Below are 19,339 nucleotides of genomic sequence, written 5' to 3'. Positions count from 1 at the left end.
TTACTACAAACTATAGTAATCAAAATGGTATGGTAATGGCTTAAGGATAAACAGACCAATAGAATAGAATTGAGAGCCCAGAAATTAGCCCCTCATTTCAATTATCAATTGATTTTCAACAATGATGACAACTTAATGGGGAAAGAACAATACTTTCAACAAATGGTGCTGGGAAAACTGGATATCTACCTGAAAAAAAATTTAAAAAGAAGTTGGATCCTTATACCATATTAAAAAAAAATGAACTCAAAATGAATTAGAAACAAATTTAAGAACTAAAATTGCAAAACTCTTAAAAGAAAACATTGGTACAAATCTTTTTGGCCTTGGATTTGGTAATAGTTTCTTAAACATAACACCAAATGTTCACATGACAAGAGAGTTCAAAGATCACCCATGGGGGCGCCCGGGTGGCTCAGTTGGTTAGGCATCTGCCTTCAGCTCAGATTATGATCCCAGGGTCCTGGGATTGAGCCCCACATTGGGCTCCCTGCTTAGCAGAGTCTGCTTCTCCCTCTGCCCCTTCATCCAGCTCATGCTCTCTCTCTCGCTCTCAAATAAAAAAATAAAATCTTTTAAAAAAAAAAAAAAAAGGTCACCCATGGAAAGGTAGAAAATATAAGGGTTTCATATCTAGACTATATAAAGAATTCCCACAATTCAATAACAAAAAGACAACCCAATTTGAAAATGGGCAAATAATTCGAATAGGCAATTTCTAAAGAAGATATACAAAAGGCCAATGAGCACATGCAAGGATGATCAACACCAGTAATCATTAAGGAAATGCAAATCAAAACTACAATGAGATACCTTTTCACACCTGCTAGAATGGCTATGATTAAAATAATAATAATAACAATAATAATAACAACAACAACAACAGCAACAAGTCTTGGCAAGGATGTGGAGCAATTGGAGCCATGCGTGTTGCTAGTGGGAACGTGAACTAGTGCAGCTGCTATGGTAAACAGTGCGGCAGGATCATGGCACACTCATAGTGCATCCATGTGTTGTATTTGTAAACAGTGTGGCACACTCATAGTGCATCCATGTGTTCACCAAGCAGGAAGCTGTACTAAGTTTGGACGCCCAGGGTTTTTATCGAGGTTTCATTAGGTATGATTGATCAAGTCACCAGCCACATGATTGAATTCAATCTCCATTCCCTCTCCTCTCCCTGGAGTTTCAAGGTAAGGCTGTGGGTTCCAGTATTTGAATCACTTACTTGGTCTTTCTGGTGTGGTCAGCCCCTCCCTTAAAACTAAAGGCCCACCTTGAATCACTTCATTAACATATATTCAGATATGGTGAAAGGGGCTCCTTATGAATAACAAATGTCATTCCTATACTCAAAAAATTCCAAGAGCTTTTAAATCTCTGTGCTTGGAACCTGGAAAAAAAGATGGGATAATAGGTTCTGGTTTTTGTTGTTTTTAATCTCACACGTGTAAGCAAGTATTGGCAATCCTGTAAATTAATTTTCTGATAGCGTTGTGTTTGAAGTATGAGGAAACCACAACTAACTAGGCGAGGGAGTTAGGGAAAGCCTCGTAGAAGTGACATGATAGAGGGGAAAATGTAGGGAGCTGCATTTTCAGTGAGGAAAAGCACTTGTTCAAAGTCATGAAAGAAAAGGGATTATCAGTGAGGACAGGACTTGATCTTCCAGGAGGTGGCTGGGAGACAGGTGGATTAAGGCTGGGAAGGCTCATCAGTGCAAGGGGATTGATTTTATAAAAAGCAGGGATCCCACTGAGGTCCTGGGAAGAGGAGACTGTTGTTTTTGTTATTTTTAAAGATAACGCAGGTAGCAGTGAGAAGGATAGAAGATAGTGGGAAAGAGAAAAGAAGTGGGAATGTATTTGAAAGGTCACTATATTTGTGTAACAAAGTTAATGTAAGATGGAACCTTGCTACGGGGATAGAAAAGTGGACAAAAAAGCATTGCACATGGTTGTTCTATTTATTAATATACCTCAAATTGTAATTTAAAATATTCACATAAGTGTTTTTCTCCTCGTTAAAGGACAGTAACTTCAACATGTGGTTTGAGGATCCATGATTATTACCATAAACACTCTCTGATAGCCATATTCTCTTGAGGATGAGGCTTTAGACGTACATGGGAACAAACTTTGTTGTGTTAGTTCAATGCCAACCAAAAGAGGCGTTAGAAAATAGCTCATTTCATGAAAGCACTTCAAGTGATTCAAATTGTTTCTAAGACGGTCACCTACAAATCTAACAATTACTCTGATGAAAACAGTTATCTATATCCTTGCTCATTTGTCTTATATCTTTATTCTTGGGAGATTGTACGTTCCCAGGAATCAGAATTTGCATATTGGAATGTCTGGGCTGCTAGCTGCAGAATGTTCTTTGTCAAACTTTTTCTGTTACCTCCAGAGTCTTGCTTTGTTTTGTTTTTGCTCTTTCCTTATCTATCCTGTAAACTTCCATAGTTTCTTGGGCACACACCTGCTGGGTTGCTTATTACTTAGTCTGTAATAGTATGACACATGTGCCTTTTCTACTTGTTTGCAATGCCATAAAATTATAGATCTTCCTGACATAGTGTCTGGCAAAAATGCGTTAACAAGTATTTACTGAATAAATAATGGAATACATAACGAATGAAGAGATTGGTCAGTTTTTAGTTGATTCAGTGGAGGAAAGGACCAAATGGCAGATACTTGGCTTGATCTGACGGGGAAAATCCATTTTAGAGTTTTGCATAGCCTCTCATCCCAGGGCACGCTAGGATGATCAGAGAAGTAACACATTTCTTTCTTGTGTTTTTGACAACTATGTTTGTCAGGTTAACCAGAAACTTGAGACCTAAGCATTATTTGTTTTAATTTTTTGTGAATTCCTGTATTTGTCACGTATAACTCGCTGGGATTGCAAGATTAGTCCATTAAGTGTGTTCCCAGGATGAAAATGAACACAGCATGGAGGGTAAATATTACTATGTTAAATCAGTAAAACTACAGAGAACATGGAAGTAAATCAACCAATAACTATTTGTACTAGTAGAAGAAAGACAATATTCCCCCTTTTTGATATTTTTTAAGCTATTTAAATTTTTTTAAAACATTTTTGTTATTCTACCTTTTACAGTTAACCTAATGTGAGAAATAAAAGCACTGAGACAGAGAGTTCAAGGCCAAGTCACAGAGTCAGACGATTATTTGAGGATCCTCTGTTAGACGCCAAGTTTGAACACTGATCTCTGGTTTCTGATCTGTACCCCCAGAATTCTGTTCGCTGATTTGTGATATCCTGTAACTAATGGCTTTTTTCCCCCAAGATTCTTTTGCAGTTTCCCTCAGATAACATTGTCAGGATTGCATCTTAAATTTGTTTTTATGTTGAATGATATGATTTACTCTCTTACAAAAAAGGTACACAAAACGACCTCTAACAATACTGATCGGGCAAAGGCAGTGGTACTCTATGCCTTTATTAGAATTCTGAATTTGGATAAAGCTGGTAGAAAAATGAAAATTTCCCCTAACTTGCTGGTTAGTAAGTACACTTCCATCGTGGGTCACAGCCACTTCTCCAGTGGGTGTTTCGGCACCCCCTTTAGTTAATTAAAAGCTAGAATACATGTACTAATTATTCATTATGGAGCTGTCTTTTTGCACTGCTATTTACTCCATTACAAATATGAGAGTACACTGTTATTTTGCTTTACAAATAGCAGATCAGAAGTATTTAATTCATTTAGTCTAACCGATGTGCCCTCAGAAACAATGAAACCGTGGGTTGAAATAAATTAGGGCATTAATATTTGTAAACTCCAAAAATGTCTGATATGATTTTAATTAAAATGATTTTCTGTCAACATTTTGTTTTCCATAGTCTATTAATAATTCAGAAAAAAATGCTCTGCCTTTATTTTGATGAAATATTTGCCATTCTCCTTCTTTCCTTTTTTCCCACCAAGAACAGTGAAGTCTATCTCTTTCGTGACTTATAAAAGTTCTCCTGAAGCGTCGATATGCTTGAAAGGTCTTGCCCATTATTATCCTTGAGTTATTATTATAATAACTAAATAATTTTCCAAATCCATATTTCACTTTTGGCTCACATTTCGTTCCAGTGTGTGTATACACAGGACTTGAATACGGTGTGCTATTTCTCAAAATCGGGAAGACTTTGTTAGGAGCTCTGTACGAGGCATTCAAGGTTAAAATTCAGCATGCCTCCCTGGGCCAAGCCTGCACCTTCTCTTCCACCCCCATCCAGCTCTGCGGTTTCCTCCTCTCCCCTCCCCCAGGGAAGGAAGCTCCGCAACATTAGCACACAAATGCAAAATAACCAGCCAGGCCTCTCCCTGGGAATACAAATTAGGGGCAGGTAGTTGAAGAGCTTAGAAAGCTGAAATCGTACACAATGAAAAGGATGAATAGATGAGAGACTGAAAGTGGGGTAAAGTGTTTAGCTTTTGTCATTTAAAGTGACGTCTTTAACTCTTTGCCTTCTAGAAACTACCCCTCACCAAATAATAGAGCTTTGCAATCAAGAGTTCCCGGGTTAAAAAAAAAAAAAAAGGTATCGAGTTTCCTTTTATAAGGTATAATGATAAAATTAGATATTGGTTTCACTAGGGCCTTATGTCTGACAAAAAGCAAAAACAAAAACGGTAGCGAGCCTGTGACATTGAATAATTTAGTAGCTGACTTTTTATTAAAAAAAAAAAGAGGTCCACATTAGCTGACTAGTGCATTTCCTTCCCTTGCCCCCCCCACCCTTTGGTCACTACTTTCAGCTCAATGCAAATCATGTTTTACTGCATTTACACTTGGCTGGGTTTTGACTTGGGAGGTGAGTTTGGCTGGAAGCTTGAATCTTATTTTCTAATTAGCTCTACCTTATCTAGCAATCAACGGAGGAGACTCGCCACAGCTTTTTGTAATAATTATGAGATCGATGGCCGAGCAAGTCTTTCCTAGATTGCAAAGCTTTGGATACCCCAAAATGTGTTTGTCCCGAAATCAATACTTTAAGAGAGGCAACCAGCAATGTGCATACACATTCTCAAACTGAAGTGTAAGTGTTTAAGCATGATGTTACCTCAGCAGTTAGAAGCAGAGCTAGAGAGTTGGAAGCTGTCTTGGAGTCTTATTAGAAAACAATCAAGGGACCCCGAAGTAAGTGCATAGCTTAACAAATAAACTCAGGCTCTACAACAGCACATTATCACTTAGAGCTAATTTTTATTTGTTTGTTTTATTTAAGAGTGTATTTCCTAATTTGGAGAGACCCATCTTTGCTTTAATGCTGATAAAGATCATAAATTGTGTACTATAATTATTTATTAAATACCTTTAATTTGTGTTGTGTGCCCTGCAACCAGACACGTGCTCATCTCTTCAGTTTTGGGTAAGACTAGTTTAGACAAACAAGTTATAATTGCAGAAGAAGATACGTGTCCTTAAAGCAGAGAGAGGGTTTGTAAATCCAGAATGGTCATTTATATTTAAAGTGGGCATTTATATGATGGTATTGAGCAGGGGTGGCTAGGAGATGGGCACATGTGTAGGGTGGTGGGCATGCATGGACTGAGTCATTACATGTGTTGTGGAATTATATCCACAATGTTTCCATTTCATAGAAGGGGAAGTGAGACCACAAAACATTTTGACAGTTTTGTTTTATGACACTTCTAAGTAAAGCCAATGCATGACTTTGTTCCTCTTTTCCTCTTATTTCTCAAGATAGATGCAATTTTTGGTCTTCCCTTTCTCATACTGTTTACAGTATTAGTGCTTAAATGAATATTTAGAAGTTTAAGAATACCACATGTTAAAAAGGAGACAGCAGATCCAAAGTGGAGTCACTTGTGCTAAACCCCACGTCAGCAAACCAAGACATAATACCTAGCCTAACTGTAGTTTCAAACCCACGGGAATATAACCTTTAACCAGTGCACATGAATTACCTGATCAGCGCTAGTGAGCTAACCTGCCTGATAGAGCCCTTCCATGCCCCTTAGCAAGGTGACTTTGCCTGAAACAATGCATTCTTTTTCCATCCCTTTCCACCTTTAAAAACCTTTCCTTTTCTACAGCTTGGCAGAGCTCTTTTCTTGTACTAGATGAGATGCTCCCCAATTTATGAATTGTTGAATAAAGCCAATTTGATCTCTAAATTTACTCAGTTCAATGTATGTTTAATAGATTTGGTGGCAACAGTGGGACCGATAGAGACTTCTGGTGGCTTCTGGGACATGAGAAACACAGGTGTGGTACCCTGCAAACCCTTTAAGTTCACTGTCTTTGTTTTAAGGGCTGTGGGTAAATTCTCTTTCAGTTCTGAGCTCTGTTCCTTTTGGGTTGAGCTCCTGATCTAATTTGCTTTCCAGCCCAGGGCTTAGTAGGTCAGCTTGAGCTGGTAGATGATTCCATCTGGAGCTCGAGCCCCTCACTCTTGGTTCAGTGTGAAATTCCCGAGATGTTTGGAATCCCTTTCCCCAGTTCCAGTGTGCTGTCCCCATTTACTGGATTCTGCTGGTTTAATTCCCCCTGGGTCTTGCTGGCATTGCACAGGGCCTTCTCTCACCATGCCACAGTAACATTTCTTGGTTGCTGTTGGTATGTTAAGGTGTACATGTTTGTTTGTCTTGTTTTGTGTAGATAAAGTCTATTGCTTTGGTTTAAGGAAATGTTGTGGCTGGTTTGATCTGTCCAGACCACTAGTTTTCTCCATATCAGCAATAAGGCGGTTTTGCTCTCTTATCATCTGTGTGTTCACTGGAGTAGCACTTTTAATTTCCTTTAAGAACTTTTCCTCTATGTTTACAACTCGGCTAACTATTTGGCAAAAGGGGCCTACCTTTTGGCCTATCTCAGCTTTCAACATGCCTTTTTCACTAAGTTTAATCATTTCTAGCTTTGGATTTAAAGTGAGAGATGTGGGATTCTTCCTTTCACTTGAACTCTTAAAAGTCATTGCATTGTTATTAACTGGCCTAAGTTCAATATTGTTGTCTCTTGGGGAATGGGGAGGGAGAGAGATGAGGGAATGGCCAATTGGTGAACCAGTCAGGATATACACAACGTTTATTGATTAGGTTTGCTGTCTTACGTGGTGTGGTTCATGGCATCCTAAAACAATTACAATAATAGCATTAAAGATCACTGATCACAAGTCACCATAACAAATATAACAGTAATGAGAATGTTGAAATATTGTGAGAATTACCGAAATGTGATACAGAGATACAAAGTGTACAAACACTGTTGGAAAATGGCGCCAGTAGACTTGCTCAATGCACAATTGCCACAAACCTTCATTTGGTAAAACAAAACAAAACAAACAAACAAAAAACAACCAAACACCATATCTGTGAAGTGCAATAAAAATGAGCTCTGACTGTATCTGCCTAAACTAGGGCACAGACTTCCCTTTGTAAAGGTTTACCCCCTCCTCTTTCCCTACCAGGAGGAGGAAACACAACCATTATCACTGGAGATACAGAAGAATCACTGAGATGGGTCTGCACAAATAAACCTTACTAAAATAACTCTTATGTTCTTTTAGTTCGCCCTATGAGTTTACCTTCCCATAATTTACCACCCCTTCAAGCCCAAACCCCCTTTGCTTTATCTTCTGCACAAATTTATCACCCTTTATTAAAATGGTATATAAGCCTCTTTGGGTCTTCACTTCTTTCCTGTGAAGGCCTCCATCAATGTAATAATTAAAATACTACCATCAAATAAAATCTGTATACTTTTTCCCCTCTTCATCTGTCTTTTGTCAGTTTAATTTACAGGCCGTAGTTATTGAACCTAAGAGGATAGAGGAAGAGGGGCTTGTTGTTGTTGTTTTTCTTCCCATGTATATAGTATAAATACTCATACATGCATGGCCTATTTTTGTATTCTGTTCTGCTTTGTTGACCTTGTCTTTATTACTGCACTAATATCAGCAGAGTTAATTATCTTATTTATATGGCATAATTTATATCTGGCAAAGCAAATTCCTCTCATTACATGCTGTGTCAAAACTTTTTTTTGTTAATTTTGTGTACATATTAGGATTAATGCACAAAACTCTAACAAAATGACATTTTTATCAGGATGGAAAGAAATTGACAAATATTTCATGAAGAAAACATGTTTAAAAATATTTAGTTTTCTCATTCATAAGTACAGTAGCTTCATTTCTTAAAAAAATCTACTTTTAGAATATTTTAATATACTTTTATAGTTTTCTTCATATAGATTTTATATATTTTTATTAGGTTAATGACCAATTTTTCCTGCTGTTGTTAATAGGATATTTACATCCCATTCTCTCTCCAAAGTTACTTTTTTCATAATTTTCGATTTGTCTAATCTATTGCTTCTACCCTACTCAGCCACCTAGTCCCCGAGGTCTTATTCTAGGCCTATACCGTGCAACATAATAGCCACTAGCCACATGTGGCTATTAAACACTTGAAATGTGGCTAGTCCAAATTAAAATGTGTTATACAGGTAAATACTTTTTTTTTTTTTTAACTTTTTGAAATGTGGCTCCTAGAACATTTTAAATTTCATTTGTGACTAGTATTACATTTCTATGGTTGGTGCTTTCTATACCTTGTCATTTCCAATAACTGAAATGCTCTGTAATGTCAATTTCATATATTCAACTACGAAGCCATAACCTTTCCAATTTTTTTTCCTCTAGTACTCCAACCTCAGCAATCCTTCCACCCTCACAGGGATAAACAATCCATTGATCCCACCACCTTCTCACTATACCTAATTTTTTGGTCTAAAACAAAATTTCACTCTCATCATTCTTTGGTTAGATTTGGCTCAGCTGGGCAGTTCTAACTTGTGGTCTTGGATGCAGTTGCAGGTAGACTAGGGCCACGATCATCTTACACTCGACTAGGTTGGACGCCCAAGTCAGTTGTTGCTGACTACAGGTTGGAAGTTGCCCTGGGACTGTCATGAGTCCTAGAATTCCACTTCTACCACCTGTGCCAGCTCAGATTCAATATGGTAGAGGAAGGGGTTTAATTCCACTGCTCAAAAGACAGAGTAGCAAAGAATTTGTAGTCAACTTTAATTCAGGACATCTATGTCCCTCTAGTATTCATTTTCCTTCTTACTCAGCTTAAATTCTGGGTCAATTGTTACAATTGCATACAACTTTAATTCCTTTGCCCCTTTTTCAATTTTTGTGCTCACCGAACTAAACCATAAACATGGTTGAATACAGCCCTTCACCTACTCTCTTTTTTGCACCAGCACATCCTGACAGAGCTGGAGAAAAACATAAATCCTTGCTTTGCTGGCTAGTCTCACAAAATGCATGATTACTAACATGCAGTAGACTCAGTGCTGCCCAGCAATGTTCACTTTTTATTACCTAGGAGACCAGATGATTCTTTCATAACTTTTCCTTCTCTTCAAACTTTAACAAAAACTACTTCTCCATCCTCACTCTCAGCTGGTAATTTGTTTCATATTTCTTTGAAACAAGAGAAGTAATCAGGGTATAACGTCCATAAATTTCTACAAACTACACACCTGTGTCTGGCACCATCATTCTTTACCTTTTCTCCCAATTCTTTGAATAATCTGTCCCTGTTCCCAACTAGGGTCAGCATCTTTTCTTATTTTCTAAATCCCTTTCATTGCTTATGAAAAATGATCTAGAAGTCCTTTGCCATGCCTCAACAACTTTTCCTCTCAACTGAGTCATTGTCAGTAGCAAACCTTTCTGGACCCAAATTCTCCCTCTAGTTACCAATGCATTTCTTTCCTTCCCTTTTCAGCAAGCTGCTTTTATCTATGCCCACAACTTCCATTGTTTTTATTCCCATTTTCTCTTTAAACCCAACATTCTACCACAAACTGCTCTAGTCAACATCATTAGTAACCAACACATTGTTGAATCCAGTGGTCAGTTCCCAAACTTTCTCTTCTTTGTCCCATCTGCAACATTTGACCCTACAGATTATTCCTTAGCTTCTTGAAATAATTTCTTTCCTAGGTTTACAAAACACCACACTGTCCTAGTTTTCCTCCTCTGTCTCTGGCTCCTCCTTCTCAGTCTCTTTCGCTTGTTCTTTCCCCTCATCTCTACCAATAAACAACAGAATGCCTCCCAGGACTGTTTACCTTCAGTCATTCACCCAGTCTCATGACTAACTACAATCTCCATGTCAATGACCCCAAGTATATGTCTAACAGAGACCTTTCCTCTAAGCCACATGATCCTATACTCCACCACCTTCTCAATATCTCCCCCATGGAATCTAATAGATATCTCATTCTTAGTATGTACAAAACTAAACTTTGAGTATTTCCTCTCAATCCTGGTTCTCTTTCATTCTTTTCTATCTCGAAGTACCTGTATTTTTTTAATTAGGGTACCTCTATTTTTTTGGTTGCTATGGCCAGGAATCTGGCAGAGGTTCTTCACTCCTTCCTTTCTCTCATACCACACGTCTGGTCTATTAGGAAATCCTGTAGCTCAACCTCCAAAATAGAATTGGATCACATATACTTCCACTGTGACCACCCTAAGTTCAAACCATTTCCATCTCTCCCTTGCACTATTGCAATAGGCTTCCAAATGGTCTAATTTCTTCTGCCCTTGACCCTGTGTGGTCTGTGTACAACACATGAATGCTTCTCTTCCAATTTCTTGTCACTTCTCCACTCAAAACCCTGCAAAAGCTCCCCTCAAAGTCCGCTCTAGGAATTACAAGGCACTCACTGTATGATCTGTCCTCACTGTCTCCCTAGCTCAGTCTTTTTCAGCTCCTCCTGTAGTTCATCCTGCTTCAACCTCTCTTCTCCTCTTCATGGCCTTTCATTTCTTCACTCTACTTAGGGCTTCTTCCTCCAAATATCTGTGATCTTTTCCCTCACTTCCTATAGGTCTTTACTTCAATGCTACCTTCTCTGTAAGGCCTTCTTTGTCTCACTTCTCTAAAACTGTAACCATTATACCCTCCAGCACTTCCTGCAACCCTTCATGGCTTTATTTTTCTTCGGAGTACTTATCACTATCTCATATACATTTTTTTTTCTAATATACATTTTATTTTTCTTATTTATTGTCTTCTTCTCTTGAGTGTAAGCTCCATGAAGGCAGAGGTTTTCAATTCACCCCTGAATCTCCAGAGCTAGCCACATAGTAGGCACTTAACAAATAATCACTGAAAGAACAAATGGATGTAGATGGTATCCTTGATATGTTTCTAATTATGTGGAAATTTTCTAAGATTTCATTTTTTCATTCTGATACTTATAATTTGTTTAGGTATATACTCTTTATTAAGGAAATTTCTTTTGACTCTCAATTAAATTTGTTATTATAAATGAGTATTAAATTTTACTAAATCCCTTTTTCATAAATATCAAAATAGTCACATGCTCTAGTCCTTTAAAACACATTGACCTAATCTTGAATTCTGGGCAGAAAACTTGTGTGATAATGATTCATTTGGTTTAATCAATCACCTCATTTAATTCTCTAATATTATTTTGAAGATTTTTGCATTCATATCTAAAAATGAGTTTGATCTATGTTTTTCTTTTGTGAGACATCTTTGTCTAGTTGAATATTACTATTTTGCTATCTTCATAAAATTTATTGAAAAACTTTATTCCTTTACTCCCCAGAACACTTTGTGTGCCCTGGAATAGTTTCAATAATATAGGAATGACGATTTCTTATAATTATGGTATAGATAGAATAGCCTATAAATCTACTGGTACCTGACATTCTTTCAGGTATAAATTTTTAGCAACCTTTTCCAGTTGCCTCTGTGGTTGCCCATCTATTCATATTTCACTCTCCTTGAATAAATCTTGCTAATTCACATTTTCTTAGAAGAGCATTAATTTTATCCAGATCTTCAGATTGTTTAATAAATAACCCCAACTCAGTAAAAACTGCGTTCTTTGCTTGCAGTGTCATTGGTTTTCCCCCATCTATATTAAATTGAATTAAACTACTTTGAAATACCCTGTGTATTGTAAAATTGAATTGCTAACTTGTATATCCAATGAAGAAATAGAAGTGCTGAGGTCTTTAAAGGTATATTACTGGGGTGAGGGTGAGGTAGGAAGGGAAGATTATGCCTATTTCCTTCACTGGGCCTAGCACATGAGTTAGATGTTTTGAACGCTCAAAAAGGGAGTATACTGACTCTGCCAGATGGGGCCAAGAGTTTCCTCATTCTCTGTACAGGTTAGTGGATTGTGAAACTAGGTATTTCGTTTATCTTCTTTACCATTCTTATACCACCCACCTTGGGTATACCCATTTATCTGTTCAAATCTTTGACAATTAACCATCCCCAAATTGTCAAAACAATTGCTATTAAGCCACTAATCTAAATAAGTTGAACACCCACTATGGTGAAAATGCTATAGGCCCTCTGAGAAATACAAAGAGTAAGATATGGTCTTTGCCATCTAGAAACTGACAATCTAGTTGGGCAAACTTGGTTGGAAGTAGCTTCAAGTCAATTTATAAAAGAGGTACTAAGCATCACTACAGTATTTATTTCATTCAACAAACATCCAGTTAGTATCTATATATACGAGGTGCTATCCTAGACGTTATTTGCTCAAAGATTAGTGATCCTCAAGAGGCTAATGGTCTACCCAGGGGACACTCAGATACATAAAGTTAACTACACTGTGATGTGATGTATTTATGTATGTGATTAATAAAATGGTGCATGAGAGTCCAAAAGAAAGTTGTGGATGGATAGGGAAATCAGTCATGGGAATGGTTTTATTGTACAAATAACATTTAAGATGGATCTAGGTGAAAAAGACAATGTGTTACTAGGCAAAGCAAGGGAAGAAGAGGATTCTGGGCTCATAAGGCTCATAAGGCAAGACATTAAGTTAAGAAAACATGATCTTACAAGTATAGCTGACATGTTAAAGTGTGTTTGCACTGGGGAGTGTAATTGGGGTATTGGAGAGAGATAACTCTAGACACGTACAATGAAGCCAGATCATGAAGTGTCTTGACTTTTTGAATACGGTAATGAAGAACTTAGATTTTTAAGGCAGCAGAGTAATAAACATTAAATGCTCTGAGGGTCCTTACCCCACCACAGCAAAAGAGTTGAATTCACTTCATCAAATTTGGAATTTATATTTGAATTGATGGGCCCTAAAACATAGAGTTCTTGACATGTGTTGAATTTACTTTGGAGGTCATAGGAGCAGCTATCAGTATAGCTAAAAGAGGCTTGTGTGCAGCCCATTGGGAGGGGACTAACAACAAATTAAAATACTATGGACAAAGAATAAATAGTAGTTTCAACTATGAGTTCTAAGAGCAGATGTTCCAAATTGCAGGCATTGACTTGCAAGCAACCTGCTTCTTATTAGTTTATTTATTTAATAAAGATCTTTTTTTATTTAATGATGGTTAATAATTCACCCTTTCAACATGGAGGAGTTTAGCCATTATGATAGTGAGGATAATGATGATAATAGTATAATAGGAGCTCATATTTGAAGCATTTTGGCAGCGTATTTTTGAGAATGAATTTTGTTTTGAAAGCTTTATGTGCATTATACTGCTCAGTTATTACAAAAATCCTATGAGATGGGTACCATTTTTATTCCATTGGCCCTTGAAAAACCTGAAGCTTAAAGAGATATGTATCTCTCCCAAGGATATACAATTAGTTGCAAAACCTTACTTGTATATCCAGGTCTTGAATTCTACCTGTCTTTGATAGACCTTCTCAGTGACATTGTTGTTTCAGAAAGATAACTAACAATAAGTGAAAGGCAAAACAGACAAGGGATAACTGGAAAGAGAAAACAAGCCAGGAGCTCAGTGTAATATTCCAGGCAAGAAATGAACAAAGTCTGGTGTTTGACCATGGGAGTGGAATAAAGGTAGCAGATACTGGAGCCATTTGTTGCCACTGGAGCCACCTTGACCAGACTTGGACACCTATTGAATGTGAAGGATAAGGAAGAGACATAAGTCAAGGTGATTTTGGAATATAGCTCCAGTGACTAGGCAGATAATAACATTCAATACAGGGCATGCAGGCCAAGGAGCAGGGTTTGTCACTATTGTGTCGTAAAAGGTTTTATTTTTTTAAAGTAATCTGTACACCCATCATGGGGGTTGAACCCACAACTCCGAGATCAAGAGTAGCACATTCTGTGACTGAGCCAGCCAGGTGTCCCTAAGGAACAGCTTTTAACTGGGATGCTCAGAGGAAAGGAGCTCGATGTTTGGAGCTAAAAATGTAAATTTTGGAATCCGTTTTATTTCAATAGTAGCTAATACTATGAGGATAGGTGACTTGACCCAGGGAGAGAATCTGTGGTAAGAGGAGGTAATGAAACAGCCTAGAATCCTGGAAAAATCAAAGGTATACCAGTGGTCTAACAGGTGCTGTGGGGTTTAAGGAAAGCAGAGTTTATTTCTGACTAAGGGCATCACAAAAGGCATCTTAGAGTGGGTGGGATTCACAGTGGGATTTAAGGTACAGCTGAGGAGCATAAGGGAAGATGGGAATTCCAGGCTTAGAAAACAGTTTTTAATAGTAGTTGATGAAGGTCAGTTTAGGAACTTGGAATGTACTTGGAAAGGGTAAAGTCGGGACAGTGGGGCGGGGCGGGGAGGGTGGGCGTGGTGGGAGTGGTGGGGTTGGTGGCAGGAGGAAGGAGAGACGTTGTGCAGTAGCTGGATATAGAAAGGGTCAACTTGTAAAGGTTATAGAGGTTGTATTGGTGTGGCTGAATTTCAGCTGGAGAGTTATGTGATCAGGTCTGAGTTTCAGGAAGGAAGCTTACAGAAGGCTCTCTATGGGAAAATAAGAGGCTCTGACCTTTTCCAAGCCAGATCTCCAAATGACCACTGTGTTTGGGAAACAGGGAGGGGTGTCTTAAGTTTTCTTAGGCAGAAAAGGAGATGGAAGGATGCATTTTCTTTTTCATAAACCCTAGGAAATCTTTAACTCAGACCCCTATCTGACCCATGAACTAAAGAAACAAACTCATTAATCATCTAATTATGAAATCTCTGGCTTTTAACTTGAGCAAATTTATAAACTAGTTATGGCAGCATTTAAGAAGAAAAATACCTTTCATCATCCCTGTAACTTAAAGAAAAGAGTCTTCAATTATATATTATTTACAGTGTTGAAAATTTGGAAATTGTTCAAAATTTGGAAATCACCACTCTGAGGAATAAATTATTTGTGACTTCATAATTATTTATACTTCAGATATGCTGTATCTATTCTTACAAATAGATAAATTAAGTTTTAAAAAGACTTTTTTTTCTAATCCAGGAAGTTACATAGCTTCTTTTATTTACACATCTTGGTGATTTATGAAACACAGTTTTATGCTTTATTTTATTTTTTAAAAAGGAGAAAAAAAAATACCTCTAAGAATTGTTGTTATTCCTGGAAATAGTTCTGTTTATTTAAGGCTATTAAGTTTTCTTAAAGCAATTTAAAGAGGTTCTTCATTTATTTTGTTTTTCACATCAACTATTACACATATTTTTTTCAGAAACACTAATATTAAAATGATTTTCATTGTGAATTTCCAAGGGAATGTTATCAAAAAAAAAAAAAAAAAAAACCACACACACAAAAAAAAGAACAGAAAGAACTGGGAAAGATTCCAGTGACATTTTAAATAAGGATGTTCGAAAGCTTCCCCATGTCCTCTGCTATTTGCCGGAAGGTTTAGAAGTTTCACGAGCTAATGTCGACAGTTGTTTAGAAAAGTTTTTACAGGAGATTGGAAGGAAATGTGACTTTCCCATGAGGGAAGGGGAATGAGGATTCTACTGGGCTTACTTTAACTTTAAGCACCAGAGACGGAAATGGAAATTCATTCTTCTGAGAGAGTTAACAGCGGTGTACTGTATTTTGCAAACTGTCCCTGGAGAGACTGTTGCTAAATTTGTGTTCAGCAATGTTCATACCTGATTCATGCTCTATAAAAGAGAGGTCAGGGGATGTGTAAGTTCGTTTATTTTAACAGCCTAAGAATTGAGTCCAATGAGATTAGAATCCCCCCCTCACCTCCCAAATGAGCCACTGTGCTGCTCCTGCCACCGCTACTATCATCATCATCACCATTATTATTTTAGTGTCTTCTTTCTTTTCTTTTCTTTTCTTTTCTTTCTTTCTTTCTTTCTTTCTTTCTTTCTTTCTTTCTTTCTTTCTTTCCTCTCTCCTCTCTTTCTTCCTCTCTTCCTCTCTCCTTTTCTTTCTTTCTTTCTTTCTTTCTTTCTTTCTTTCTTTCTTTCTTTCTTTCTTTCTCTCTCTCTCTCTCTCTCTCTCTCTCTCTTTCTTTCTTTCTTTCTTTCTTTCTTTCTTTCTTTCTTTCTTTCTTTCTTTCTTCCTTCCTTCCTTCCTTCCTTCCTTCCTTCCTTCCTTCCTTCCTTCCTTTTTCTTTTTTCCTTTCTTTCTTATTAGGGTATCCACTGTACCACTATTTGAGTGACTTGTCCTGATATATTTTTGATTTCCGTGAACCATTACCCTAAAGAGAGGTGCTATGATCAGAGTCAGAACTCATGTACATGAGTGTCCTCTGAGCATGGATCTTAGACACTGAGGGTTGGTATCAACCCATTAGAACTTTAATCTTCATGACGTATAGGTAGCAGAACAGTATTAAAACAAGACATAAATGATAAGAAAGGCATTTTTTTCCAAACTCTATTTTGAGATATATTCATGTGTCCCTTTAAAAAAAAAATGGCTTCTGGGGCAAAATGCATCTGAAAAATGAAGAATTAAATAAAATCAAACAGGTTCCTCTACTTCAGGAAGTCTCAAAACTATTAACATAGTAATTTGTTTTGCAAATCTCCAAGAAAAGAGGAGTACGCAGCACTGCTCAAATTTATACAGACACTTTTCCAGAAAAATATATTGGAACAAAGTTTGGGAAATGTTGTAGTAACAACACGAATGAATGAATGAATGAATGAATGTCTAACACATTATCATTGTGCATACTATTTGCCAAACACTTTTTAAAGGGCACTCACACAAACACAAATACATACACATTTAATACTCACAAAAAGTATATGTATCAGATACTATTATTATCCCCAATGTACAGATAAGAAACCTGAGACACTTTCCCAAAATCCTGTAGATAATAAAAGGCCTCCTCCAAGTCATGCTGTAAGTTTTTCTCTAACTCAGTTTGGAGTTTAAACTGGATAATATGGTGGGCAAGTGCATTTAACCTAGAGCACACGACTGCCATATGTCAGTGCATGCTAAAAGCAAAGTACCAGCAGTTCCACCCTCCCTCAGGACCCTGCTCACCAAGCGTGAAGGGAATGTCTGACACTTGGATGAGACTTTTCAAGTCACTAGTGTGTATCCCTATATGAAGTATTAAGAAAGAGTAATTGTTAGTATTTTTAAAGTTAAAGGTGTGGGTTTTTTTACACACCAGTAGTTCATTGGACACACCTGAGGAGCTCCTGCCCCACTCTAGAGACTACTCTAGACCTTTCAGGCTAAAAGAAGAAATCTGGGCAGAAATATTAGTTTCAGTAAAAGCAAAAACAAAAGAAAAACAAGAAACCGCTTACTGATGAGAGAAACAATTTTGATACCTCTTGAAAATTGCCACTTTCAAGCAGTAGAGTAGCATTTTATTTAAAAGAAATATATTCTCTAAGCAAGAGTTATTCATTTGAGCAAATGTCCCTTATAATGACAATCAGCCTGCCTTTATTTTTATTATTTATGGCATATATAAATCCAGTGCAATGCATCTATAGGATAGCCATGCATTCTGTGTTGAAAATTTAGTTTACTGTGTTTCTGGATAACACAGGTTGAGAGTACACTTTGGGGATGCTGTGAGTGGTTAAAAAAATTGAAGGCGAATTGCTTCTTGGTGACTAGACAGGAAAACAGTGCAAGAGTTTAGCTATTCCCAATTTCTATATTTGCTCAAATCAGAACCGATTATTTCGGTAAAGGATTTTGGTGACCATGTAATATTAATCCAGTTCTCCTGCTTCACAGGAGGCAAAATGAATTATATGACTTGTCTGCTGTTACATAGTGACAGAATCAGGATGAGAATCCGGTTCTCCTCACTGTTGCTCCATTTACTCCGCATATTCTGATTTATGAGGAATATACTACAAATGCCTTTTGTAGAGTGATAGCTTCACAACCAATATTCTGTGCTTTGCACAGAATATTTACTGCCAGTAACTTATTGTATTATACAGATGAACAAAGCCTTTCTTTGGGCAATCAAGCAATTAAAAAATAGTTCTGTTTTATAAGGCACTCTTGTTGCCCTGGGATTTTGTCTGTAGGATGTCTCTGCTGAACTACTTCATGAAACTCCAAGTTTCCATGACCTACAACATCCTTATCATTCTCTTTCAAAGAGCAGCTTATACTCACAAGCTTCAACTCTTACAGGTGATAAAAAGAGTGAGGGTGGGGGGAAGTAAATCTGGAATCATACAAGCAATATAATGATCTTGGGAAAGGACACACTCTAGGACGTGTTATGTAGTTACTCCTTGGCTCCTGTTATTTTGGTAGACTGCATTCATGGCGGCGGATCAAAGTATATGGGAGGGTGCAAGGCAACAGAAAGCTAGTGTGGTTACTGCAGCTTCGTTTTCGGTTGGCTGTAGGATGAATTACGTCCACCTGGTGGTTCAGGACTCCATACTGCCCTTGCTTTGCATGTATCGCAAGTGGATCTGATTGTGCTAGATCCCCAGAACTCCTTTTCAAGGTCCAAGATAAGGTCCTGACCCTTGGTGTAGGTGTATTGTCCCTAAGGGCATAGAATAGAGTGGTTACAAAAGGGAAGGGTTCCCATCAATTATATTTGGCAGACTCTGCAGGACCTTAGGGTTGGTTGAACTGGGAGAATCTTTACCACGTGATTATGCCTCAGATAATGCCTACATCCTAGTGTCTCAAAAGCAGCATCCAGGGATGCATCCAGAGTTTAGTGCACCTGCCTTCCCGACACATGAGCAACTCCTGGGAATGCTGGTCACCCCAGGAAAGAGAAACAACGTGACTCCTCAAAAGGGAATTGACTTTCACTGCATTCCTTCCTTGTGAGCAGGATAAGAAGGGCACTATTGTAGGAAGAGAATTATTCACACTATTCAGCCTCTCGGTCTTGCTTAACTACAAATCTAAAGCTGAAACACCAAAACCATGGTTAAAGAACGCTCATCTACCACCCACATGAGCTAGGTGCTATGCTTGGAAATGCACCAACCTTATCATGAATTCTTATAAAATGTGAGAAGTAAGTATTACTTTTTTCCTCAACAAGAATGA

General features: G+C 37.6%; 1 pseudogene; it reads left to right on the top strand.

Annotated features, from left to right (window-relative positions):
• The window catches only part of LOC123800986 (glyceraldehyde-3-phosphate dehydrogenase pseudogene), a 37,480-nt pseudogene extending 18,735 nt beyond the window's left edge, over window positions 1–18,745 (top strand).
• Window positions 18,746–19,339: the final 594 nt, after the last annotated feature.

The sequence above is a fragment of the Ursus americanus genome, chromosome 10, assembly GCF_024610735.1.
Source record: "Ursus americanus isolate L20-20 chromosome 10, mUrsAme1.1.p, whole genome shotgun sequence".
Classification (NCBI taxonomy): Eukaryota; Metazoa; Chordata; class Mammalia; order Carnivora; family Ursidae; genus Ursus; species Ursus americanus.
The sequence above is the reverse complement of the archived record's forward strand: the minus strand, read 5'-3'. Positions and strand labels throughout refer to the sequence as shown.